The sequence below is a fragment of the Candoia aspera genome, chromosome 2 (assembly GCF_035149785.1).
Source record: "Candoia aspera isolate rCanAsp1 chromosome 2, rCanAsp1.hap2, whole genome shotgun sequence".
NCBI lineage: Eukaryota > Metazoa > Chordata > Lepidosauria > Squamata > Boidae > Candoia > Candoia aspera.
This window is the reverse complement of record NC_086154.1, coordinates 168,271,533-168,283,860: the sequence shown is the minus strand read 5'-3', so window position 1 is coordinate 168,283,860 and position 12,328 is coordinate 168,271,533.

Here is a 12,328-nt window from a genome sequence, read left to right as displayed (position 1 = left end):
AGCTTTCTCATCACTGTGTCTCATTTAAGTCTTTTCTTTGTGTAAAATTCATTTGCCACATCTGAACTTACCACCTGAGGGAAACTATTTTAGCCTAGTCACTTACTGCAGAAGACAAAATTTCCAGTTCTTCATGACTGTGAACTGTAATAATACAGTTGTGTGAGTATACTGTGCCACCTGAATCGCAAAAAAATTGAATTGGCCCAAAGGAAAGAGGAATCCATGGGCAATAACTTTCTCCATAACTACTACTTCCACCATATGCAGATTATCTCATCCTTAAATCTTTTCTTTCCATTTTTGTGGTACACTATCATCTTTGACTGTCATTATTTTTTTCTTCTGAGAAAATTTGGATGCCTGCAACTGCTAGAAAAAGCAGGTTCATCACATGTTTCTTAGAAGTCAATACCAGCCACTTGCAGGAGGTCATCCAAACCAAGTTGCCTTCTCCCTCTCAAGAGAAATTCCCCCTTTCTGAATGTGGAACCTTTGTCTTGACTTGTCTCATCCCTCTTTTGAATCATTTCCCAGTACTCTAGGCTCTAGATGTATACGTGTATATTCTGCACCAAAACTGTTAAATTCTGCACCAAATCAAGTTGACTAAAGCAAGAGTTCACGGAGCATATAAATTAGGCATGCAGGTTTGGGTCCTCTTCCTCATTTTGAAGAAAAGTCTGGCTTTACTAGCTGTGGAAGAGCCAAGGGCACAGGAGACCCACCCATAAACACTGAATTACATCTCTAGCTTCAGACATTGTATAGGGTCGTTATCACTATTCCTCTAAGTGTATATTTGCAGCATATAAAGGTGGGGAAATAAATAAATAAAAAGCAGGTAGATGTACCCACTAGTATGTTTGTCTTTCATCAGGTGGGGCCACAAACACACAATCCTCACTTCTTTTTCCCTCCTGCAGAGTAATCCCTCCTGTCCTCACTATCACATGTAACTGCATAGAGAGGCAGCACCTACAGTAGCTGCCCTTGGCATATCTCAAAAAAAGCTAAGCAAGGCTGGTCAATGCTTGGCTGGAAAGTCACCAGGAAACCCCAGGGCTTACGTTCAGAGGTGACAATGTCTCTTCTCCTTTTGTGCCAGAGAGGCGATCTTCTTTTCTTTCCCTAGCCCTGACTGCTACTTGGCAGGCTTCCTTCAACATTCTTACCTCTTGGTTGACCTGCTGGTCAAAGACGACACACTGTCACCGCATTTCCTAGGTTCTCGATGCCAGCAGGATCTTGCACCCAGTCTGATCTGGTTTCCAATGGCCAAGGCATGAACACAGTGCATGAACCGTTCTACCAGGGAGATCTCAGATTATTAGTGATCACCTCATATGGTCATTTTTCAGCAAGTCTTCATCAATAACAAATTCCTTTGGCCTTCCCTGATCTGTCCAATCTGTATGGGCAACAGATTGCATTCATCCCTACATCAGCCTTTGCTAATTTTGACCTGCAAATGTGTGGGGCTTCACATTTGAACTGAGAAGACTGGGCATGTTTTAAAATGATCTTCCCATGGCTAGCAGTTATGAAGGGTCATTTTCTTTGGACTTCACCCATAGAGTCTGTTCTGTCCCATTTGCACATTAATTTGCATAGCAGCTAGTCACACCATTGGTGTTTAAATTATGTCTGTTTATTTAAATTACTTTTACATGCATTTTCATTCAAAATGTGCATTTTGCATTCTATTTTTATGCTTTTTTTAAAAAAAGCCAAGAACTACTGCCAGAGGATTTGCAAAATGAGAAAGTGGCAAACAATTCTGATCTGAGGTGAGCTTGTATCAGAATTTGCAAAACCCTGTTCCTTAAGCATCCTTAGGTGCAGCAACATGGCCAGACAACCGTTGCTGTAATTTGCTGCTTCAGCCTCTGCCATCATTCTACTGTGCATTTTTCTTCCAATATTAATTATGAATGTTGATCTGTTATTACCATGGATCGAATTGCAGTTTTATAATTGTAATGTGATTAAACGTCAATGGATGTTACTAAGAAGACCTTCTCAGCATTGTGTGGTGTGTATTTTCTACATCCTATCCCTTAAGATAGCCTTCCCCAGCTTGGTGTCTTCAAGCTATGTTGGACTTTGATTCCATCATCTTCAATCAATATAGTCAACATTCCTGTCAGCTCAGAAACATGGAAGCTGTAGTCCTAAGTATCTGGGATGGTCAGTTAGTATTGGCTGCATTAATCTGGGCAGCAGAGAACAAGGTGTGAACTTTAAATACTGTAACAGCTTTAACAGGAAGGGCCATATGTGGGTCTTTCATTGACCTTAACATGACCTTAGCATTTATTTATTTTTAACAAGATTAATTTGTCAGAGGTATGACATGACTGTGACACAGTAAACTGAACCTGTCTTTTTATCCCACCTAGTTGTCTCTGCTTTATTTCACTGACTCTACAAAGAGTTTTCCTCTGCCCCCAGGTTCCTCTCAAGAACCGCCATAACAATCCCTGTGTTGCAGTGATTTGTGCTATTGCTTATGGCTGAGAGAAAGCACAGGGCCTGGGCCTGTGTGTAGTCCCTTAAAAGTTTACTTTAAATAAAGTAATAAACCTCTCCCTTTTCTTCCTCTCATTGTGGCCATTTCCTCCCTGTCAGGGTGTATTCAGCTTTTCTGGCACACGGAACAATTGAAACTATTATTCCACCCCAGAAGCATCCATGTCTGGGTGCCTTGATTTTCAGGACACTGGATCAGCAGTGGGAATGGGAATGAAGCTGAGCAAGATCTCAGCCAGGAAAACCTGACCTTTCTTTCCAAAGCCTCATTCCTCTCAGTAATTCATCCTGCAACAAAAGCTTTGACAAACAACATGCATTGACACATTACAGCCCAAGGCAAGTCACTTAGCACCTTTGGGAAGAGTCGGCAACAATAGACTCACACCCCCTCTGCCCCCACCTTGAGGTGGTTCTTGAAACTGTAGTGCTGTTGGGGCTCAAAAGGGCTTAGAAAGGTTGAGGTTGAAATTCCAGAATGCGCAGGTCATTCTCCCTACTTTCCTTGGAAGAAAGTAGGCCCTTATGTATAATTGAATTTTTTAATTTTTTTTTTATTTCCGAATGCCTTTGAGTCAGTGTTGACTCCTGGTGACTGCCTGGACTAGTCCCTGCAATTTCCTTGGAAATATTTTTGGAAGTGGTTTTTCATTGCCTCCTTCCCAGGGCTGAGAGGGACTAGCCCAAGGTCACCCAGCTGGCCTCATGCCTAAGGCAGGACCAGAACTCACACTATTAACTTCTCAATCTTTCTCCCTCTCTCTCTCAGTGAGAGAGAGAACACTCCCTGAGGACCTTAATTGCTTAATCATTTAATTTGCCCTCATTTACCTTTCCTCCCTGAAACTCCTCAGGAACACCACACCACACCCTAATTTGACAGGATCATGTGATGATCATCCTGTTCTTTGTGTGTTCCCTGATTGGTAAGAACATCCATATGATTGATCCTAGCCAAAGAAAGGAAGAGAAAGTAACTCACAAATGGATGAGATGTCTGCCAGGGAAAGAATGGTGCAATAAAAAACAAGAGTGAAAAAAAGTTAGACTATTCAGAGGAAGTGTCCACCTCAGTAAAACAGTTAAATCTAGAAAATACTGAGTCCCTTCCTGATTTTAAAGCAGATCAAGAAGCGTATAGAAAAACGTGTTCTGTGCTTGACCAATGAATTATTTTCAGAATCTTACATGTTTTGGGACTAGCAGCTTATTCATTATCCATTTTCAATCAGAAGTGCTAATTGGGTTCCCCCCCCCCAGCAATAAAGAGCTGCAGATTTCATTTCAAGTATGATCGAATAGCTCTATTTTCAGAGACAGAGATAATCAGGTAAGCAATCAATATTTTGGCTTTCAATTCCCATCAGCCCCAACCAGCATGGCCATTGGCAAAAGATTGTAGGCCCTGTCATTCCAAAACATTTTGCAGGTTCCAATTGCCTACCCTTGGATTAAGGGAACCATATTTCTATGTAAGAATGCTGAGGTTCTATAAAAGACTAATAATAATACTAATGGAGGTCCTGCAGATGGCGTGAATAGAGATAAGTGCTGCTTAACATCCAAAAGTAGTGTGATTTTAGGCTTTGTTTCTCTACTGGTGGTTTGACTGGTTGCTTGCTGAGATACTGTTTATTTTAATTTAGTTTTTTTATTATTATTATTTTGAGTGCCTTTGAGTCAGTGTAGACTCCTGGCGACTGCCTGGACAAGTCCCTGCAGTTTTCTTGGCAAGGTTTTTCAGAAGTGGTTTGCCATTGCCTCCTTCCCAGGGCTGAGAGGGAGGGACGGGCCCAAGGTCACCCAGATGGCTTGGAGCCCAAGGTGGGACTAGGACTCTCAGTCTCCTGAATTCTATCTGGGTGCCTTAACTACCACACCAGACTGGCTCTCTTGTCCATTTAATTTTAATGTTATATTTTATTTATGTACATACACAGTCAAGACAGCTGCCCTTCCATTCAGAATACTGTTGAAGGTACTTGGTTTTCCCCAAACAAAGCTGCTGATTTTCAGTTAGTAATTTTAGTCTCAGGATGTAATGGCTGTTATGGATGCCCTGCTCCTTAGGTTATAATGTATATTAGGAATCTGGCAAACTAGCTGTCCTAACTACCAAGAAACACACTGAGACAATGACTTGGTCTCTAATATTTATTACTAGTACTTAACAAGAATCCTAACAAACTGAGGAAGCGTGGGAAAAACCCAGCCATATAAACCCCAAAGGTTAAGGCGGTCCCGATCTGTGTCTCTTTGGCTGAACAGTTCCTCAGTGCTACGCATGCGCTTGACAGTCTGGGTGGGAGCCCCCTGCTCGCCATCCTTACTCATGACAGTAGCCCTGCCCAGAGTATTCTGCTGAGTGGTTTCCTGGGCCTTCTCCCTGAAGTCTTATCCTGATGCTCAGTCTGACTTAGACCCATGAGTTCAGGAGGATCTAAATTCCATTGCTCAAAGGGTGACACCAGGCTTTGTGGGCATGTTAAGGTCACACTACAAAAGTGGGCAGGACTGCATCTGCCATTACAGTACCCAACCCCATCGTTTGCAAAGAGTCTTCCGAAGATCTTCACTTCACCTTTGTGTGTTAATCACATTAAATGATTTGATGTTATCCTCAAAATTCATCACTTCTCTATACATTCTCCCTAAACCTAGGCCCCTTAACCTTTAAAACCACTGATTCTAGAACAAATTCTTAAATGGTGCCATTGCCTACATCCCTCCATCCCAGAATTAATTAATTGATTAATTAATTTTTACTCCTGGCAACTTGCCTGGATTAGTCCCTGCAATTTTCTTGGCAAGGTTTTTTGGAATTGGTTTGCCCTTGCCTCCTTCCTAGGGCTGAGTAAGAGGGACTGGCCCAAGGTCACCCAGCTGGCCTTGTGCCTAAGGCAGAACTAGAACTCATAGTCCCCCAGTTTCTACCTGGTGCCTTAACCACTATCCCAAACTGGCTTTCTCTTCCATCCCAGGAGTGGACCACTTATTCCTGCATTAACCATGAACTTCAAGTAATCCATTATAGATACTCCCCTCTTAAGCTGTATTTGTTTGGAAGCCTTTCAAAAATCTTGAATGGCCAGGTTAACTATGCCAATTGGACTGCCCTATCCATATGCCTGTTGACACTCTCAAAATATTCTGAAAGAATATGGAAGAGGACTAAAATTTACACAAACCAAACATTCCACATATGGATTTGGCAATGTGTGCAATTGATCATTATGTCTGCTAATATAAGCACTGTCTCCATCTCTTTGGTGTGAATCACTTCTTATCTTCTCAGATATTCTCTGTTCAGCTCAAAGGAATCTCAGTACTGATACCTCCCAATTAAGAAAGCACAAAACATATCTGTCCATTAATGACTGGCACACAGTATCAGGCAGCTGTACAACCTCTAAGAAAGGGGCTGTGAACGTTCTCTCTAGAATGGGAAATGAAATTTCTGCTTGGAGAAGCTTTTGCTATTGAAAGCTGTCACCAAGTTCCCCCTTTCTTGACTAGGAAAGTAGCTCAAGCGCATCATCCTGGGTTGACTTCTTTGCTGATGAACAACCTAAAGGGCTGCACCCTTAATTTTTGGAGAGATCCAGTAAGGCAAAGGAGTTTATGAAAAGTTGTCTTTTTATGAACACTCATGTCTGGGATGGAAGAAAAAATTCTATGGGGATGTATTATTATTGAAACTTATCTAATACATACCTCCTCCTGGATCAATTTGCAATTTGGAATTCACTCGCATACTACAGACTGCATACCAACACGTGTGTGTGTGTGTGTGTGTGTGTGTGTGTGTGCTCCAAATATATTGTATTTTGCATGTATCACCTGTGAAAATACCAGGAAAAATGGGTACAGAAATGAACATATTCAAAGCAGTTCACACAAAAACGCACATAGTTGTTTGTTCTGCTAGGTTGCTTTCCACACAATTAGCTAGTTATCATTTTTTCACATGCATATTGGTCATTTGTTTGCTTCAATATCAAGTGATAACAAATACCAATGTGCCATGATGACGTAGGGTAGAATTTCCATATGAAATTGCTGGTCGTCAAATATAGAGAACTTAAGATGGCAATTTTAAGTACCACTATCAGCCTCTCCTCCCCCCCAAAATCTAAGAATTATATTCTCCCTGTCTACAGTCAGACTAGTCCATGGCCAGTCAATTCACTTTGCTTGCAATGCCTCCTTCCACAGAAATCCTGTTTATCATTTGTGGCATTTGCATGAAGCTGTTTTATATGCATGGAGTGCTTTCCCAAATTAACAGCTGGGAGCCCCAATCTTGGAATACTACAGATAGTACCTTCAGCTATTTATTAATATTCATAGTGGGAGATTGTATTTTTCATATTTAATTGCCACTTGTTTCTCTGCAATTGAAGGGGAAGGGGTTGGTAAATTAGTCCTATTCCAATTACAATTTCGTGTTCTTATGTGAACAAGGAAAGGAAGCACAGATGAACATCATCTCTCTTTAGAGAAAAGCTTTAGGTGACAACAGGAATTAGGAATTAAGCTATCAAATATGGTTATTTCACACTCACCTATTTTGTAGTTGCGAGCATGCATCCTGATATAGGCAAACCTGTCCTAGGGGCGTCACTTTATAATTCCCATGCCACTAGCCAGCATGACCACTGCCCATTAGTGGAGGCGATGGGAGCTATCATCCAACACATCTTGACACTGTCATAACGCTTATGGCATTTGGGAAGGACAGAATCTCTCATGCATGTCATGGTGTGTTAATTGCCCTCTCTGAACGTTTCCTACTATATCTGATGATTCAGAAAGCAACAACACGAAAATAACACAGGGAGCATCCATGACAATCTTAGTTGGGATTTTGGATTTTTTCTCACTGACCATAGAATTAACAGCAGTTCAAGAGAGAGATACACCAAGTCAAGGCTGAGAAGGGCCAACATCTAGCCTACTTTAAAAGCCATTTCTCCCACCTTACACATGCAGTAGCTCCACATCAAACATAAATAACAGGGCTAGATATAGAGAGATACCAACATGGCCGGGGAGTGATTAAGGGGCAAAATGAATTTTGCTAATGTCTATCCATGTTTGACCAAGCACACAAAAATGCACAAGAAAACAAGCCGAGAAAGAAATTGACACACAACTTGCAAGAAACCTATCTTTATTTCATTATTCAGTGAAATAGACTACCTTTAAATATGTATGCCTGGTTCAAGCTAAGGAGATCTGCAGGCCTAGACAGGCTTACAGGCATGAGTAACATACTAAGAAGTGGATTGAATTAGATATGCATCCAACTGCACATTCCTTCTCCCACCCCCATTGCTTTAAATGGGATGCAAGTTCCAATGTGCACACAAAATTCTTGCATGACTGATTGCACGCTAATATCTTGTTTATGTGCAAATAAACCTGGATCATGGCCATGCAGGAAATGAACCAATAAAGCAGCATGATATTGTCATAAAAAGGAAGATGAAGAAATGCAGAGAAGCTTTGCAATACTCCTTGGCGTTTGCTGGCTATGTTAGCTGGCTCTGCAGCTGATTCTGTCAATTACGGAAAATCAGGTAAGAAGTTTTGGAGTTATTAAATATCAGTTCCCAAGATGAGATGACTTTCACCAAGAAACCTGCTGCCTTACAATGTGATGCAATTCCTCCGTCTGTGGCTTCAAATGCTTTCAAGATTTCCAATCTCTGCCACAAGCAGAGTCAGTCTTGCCTAGAATCCCACCCTGCTCTATGTCCACCAATGGCTACTTCTGGCCAATGGGCTTTTCAAGCAGCCTGATCTCCCACTGGTAAATGCAGCTCCAAATGAGCCAATAGACAGATGAGTCCAATGAGCTTAACCTCCAAAGCAGGATTTTAGAGTATGTTGAGTTCCCAGATCACCTTGTCAGTGCAAATGCCTATTTCCTCTAAGCACATTCCCCTCCTCCTCCTCCTCCATCACATTTTGTAGGAATCTATCCCCCAGGGGTGGGGGGGGGGGTGTTGCAAACTTAGTGTTTTACTGATTCTCCACATTCCTTCAACCAACTCTGTGGTGGGAGAGGCAGAGAGGGCAGCAAGCAGAGGAGAGCAAGAAGGGGAGAGAGACCAGAAAACGGGTTCAGTGGGGAACTAAAAAGAAGAAAGGGGTTAGTAGGGAGGGGGGAGAGACAGCAGACACAGAGACGAGAGGGAGAAAGGGTTGCTGTGGCGGGGGGGGGGGGCAGGAGAAGAGAAAAAGAGAAATGGGCCAGGAAGGAGGAGTTTTAGAGAAATAGAGAAAGAACGGGTTGAAAGCAGGAAAGGGAGAACAGGAGGAAGAGAGAAAGATGAGAACAGAGGTGGTAAGAAAAGGCCGTGGGAGACTCTGGACCCACTCACCACTGCCATGACGCTCCCGCTAGATTGTCCCCGTGGAAAAGAGTACCCCCAGGAACAGATTTCCCACCTTGCTTTTCTAACCATCCAGTTCCATTTCTAGCACACCCTTCTTTGGATCTGATGACTGCTTGCAGTTTTCATTGTGCTCTTTTATTCAGTGTTGTGTTTTCAAGCTTTATTTTTATCTATAAATTGCCCCATGACTGATTATGACAAGCGGTATATTTTAACAAATGAGAACAACCCAGCCAAGGCTTTTGCGATGCCTCCAGCAGGCCAGGCGATGTTCTAAATGTCTCAGGTAGAGCTTTAACTAAGGGTTCAGCCGGTGCAAGAATATCCTCAAGAGAACAGCTGGCGTTGTTTCCAAATGAAAAAGTTGTGCATAATGTGCAAACAGCATCACCGGTACGGAATGGCTCCAGTGCGCTTTAATGCGCAGGTCTTCCCACAAGAAATGGTGAATTAGATACTGTGGAATGAAATGAGGTGGCCCCTCGGTTCAGTACAAAGAATTTCAGCTGTAAGACCCCCATGCAATGCACTAGGAACTAAGCATATATGCAGCCATTAAAGTCAAGCATGCTGTGTAAACTCCGTTTCAGAGTCTTGCATACAGCTGAGCCTTTATTACAATCAGCATTTATTAAAAGTAAAAATCCCTTCAAATCCAGGGCAATTCCTGTCCACGTTGCTTCCTTGTCAACAGTACAGAAGCACCTTGCAATTGCCCTCTTCCTGTTTCTAGAACAAAAGCATACCTCCTCCCATTCACCTGCAGAGGTGGAGAAGGAATTTCAGTCTCAATTTGTCGCAATCCCTTTTTTGTATCTCTGCTACACTGCTCTACAGTTGGGTTCATTTCTCATACCCGAAGTGCAGTTGCCACACAATTGTAGCTGAGAAATTAATATTTCATGCCAGCCAACTCCGTTTGACCCCAGCAACCTTTTTCCATTACTTCAACACCTTCCATCCATACAGTTTCTTAACTACTCTCGAAGAGAACACATGTGCAGAGCCACACAGACTTCTTATGCTATTCTGCCCTCTTGTGGCCATGTATAATAAGTGCAATCTGAACTTCAGAATATAGAACAGCTCTGAGGTTCTGGTCTAGGCTCATCTTGGTCCAGAGCTTAGTTTCTCACAACAACCAGCAACTTACCACTGTGGTACCTGCAGGCAGAAAGTGGAGGCTCAGCCCTCTCTTGTTCTGCAACTACTTTTGGGAGGCCTGTTGCCCCTCACCTTGATAGATGTGTCCTCCATGAATGTATCCAATACCATGTTAAAGTCATCCAAGTTAGCGGCCCTTTCCACATCATGTGGTCATGAATTTCACTGTTAATTATACCCAAGTTAATTATGAAGAAGTAACTTCCTTTTGTCTGTTCTAATTCTCCTTCCTATCAACCTCACTGGATGACCACTTCGAGTATTTTGTTGTCACTGTTAGTGGAAGATTGGGAAAATAATCCTTTGAGAAGCCACTAGAATAGAGTTTACTAAGTATTTACATGCATTAATTTCACATTTTTAGGGAAACACACTTGGAAAGTTGATTTAGCTTGTGAACATTTGTATGTCTGAAGGGACATGTGATGATCCAACGGAGTATATAGATCTTAGCTGTCGAGTTAGTTATATGGAGTTGCCAACAGTTAATCAAACCTGATAACAGAATTTAAAGCACCTGAATTTCAGTGTCAAGTCAAAGGATTTACCAGCTGAACTTGAAAGTACAGAAGAAAAAAAAAAGGAAAAAGAAAGGCGATACTAATTCTATAGATCATCTAATGCTATCCAGATGTTTTGAACCTCAGCTCTCATCATTGGCCACCCAGACTGGGGTGATGGAAGTTCTAACACATTTGAAGCGCACTGGGTTCTCTATTCCTAGTTGTAAAGATTCAGACAGTGGGTAAATTAAGACATGTTTCTATTTTGTAGTAGTGTAGGCTATTGTTCTGGCTGAATTGTTGTTGTTTATTCATTTAGTCGCTTCCGACTCTTCGTGACTTCATGGACCAGCCCACGCCAGAGCTTCCTGTCGGTCGTCAACACCCCCAGCTCCCCCAGGGACAAGTCTGTCACCTCTAGAATATCATCATCCGCCCACCTTGCCCTTGGTCGGCCCCTCTTCCTTTTGCCTTCCACTCTCCCCAGCATCAGCATCTTCTCCAGGGTGTCCTGTCTTCTCATTATGTGGCCAAAGTATTTCAGTTTTGCCTTTAATATCATTCCCTCAAGTGAGCAGTCTGGCTTTATTTCCTGGAGGATGGACTGGTTTGATCTTCTTGCAGTCCAAGGCACTCTCAGAATTTTCCTCCAACACCACAGTTCAAAAGCATCGATCTTCCTTCGCTCAGCCTTCCTTATGGTCCAGCTCTCGCAGCCATATGTTACTACAGGGAACACCATTGCTTTAACTATGCGGGCCTTTGTTGTCAGTGTGATGTCTCTGCTCTTAACTATTTTATCGAGATTTGTCATTGCTCTTCTCCCAAGGATTAAGCGTCTTCTGATTTCCTGACTGCAGTCAGCACCTGCAGTAATCTTTGCACCTAGGAATACAAAGTCTTTCACTGCTTCTACATTTTCTCCCTCTATTTGCCAGTTATCAATCAAGCTGGTTGCCATAATCTTGGTTTTTTTGAGGTTTAGCTGCAAGCCAGCTTTTGCACTTTCTTCTTTCACCTTCATCATACGGCTCCTCAGTTCCTCTTCACTTTCAGCCATCAAAGTGGTATCATCTGCATATCTGAGATTGTTAATGTTTCTTCCAGAGATTTTAACTCCAGCCTTGGATTCCTCAAGGCCAGCTTGTCGCATGATGTGTTCTGCATACAAGTTGAATAGGTAGGGTGAGAGGATACAGCCCTGCCGTACTCCTTTCCCAATCTTAAACCAGTCCGTTGTTCCGTGGTCTGTTCTTACTGTTGCTACTTGGTCGTTATACAGATTCTTCAGGAGGCATACAAGATGACTTGGTATCCCCATACCGCTAAGAACTTGCCACAATTTGTTATGGTCCACACAGTCAAAGGCTTTAGAATAGTCAATAAAACAGAAATAGATGTTTTTCTGAAACTCCCTGGCTTTTTCCATTATCCAGCGGATATTGGCAATTTGGTCTCTAGTTCCTCTGCCTTTTCTAAACCCAGCTTGTACATCTGGCAATTCTCGCTCCATGAATTGCTGAAGTCTACCTTGCAGGATCTTGAGCATTACCTTACTGGCATGTGAAATGAGTGCCACTGTTCGATAGTTTGAACATTCTTTAGTGTTTCCCTTTTTTGGTATGGGGATATAAATTGATTTTTTCCAATCTGATGGCCATTCTTGTGTTTTCCAAATTTGCTGGCATATAGCATGCATTACCTTGACAGCATCATCTTGCAAGA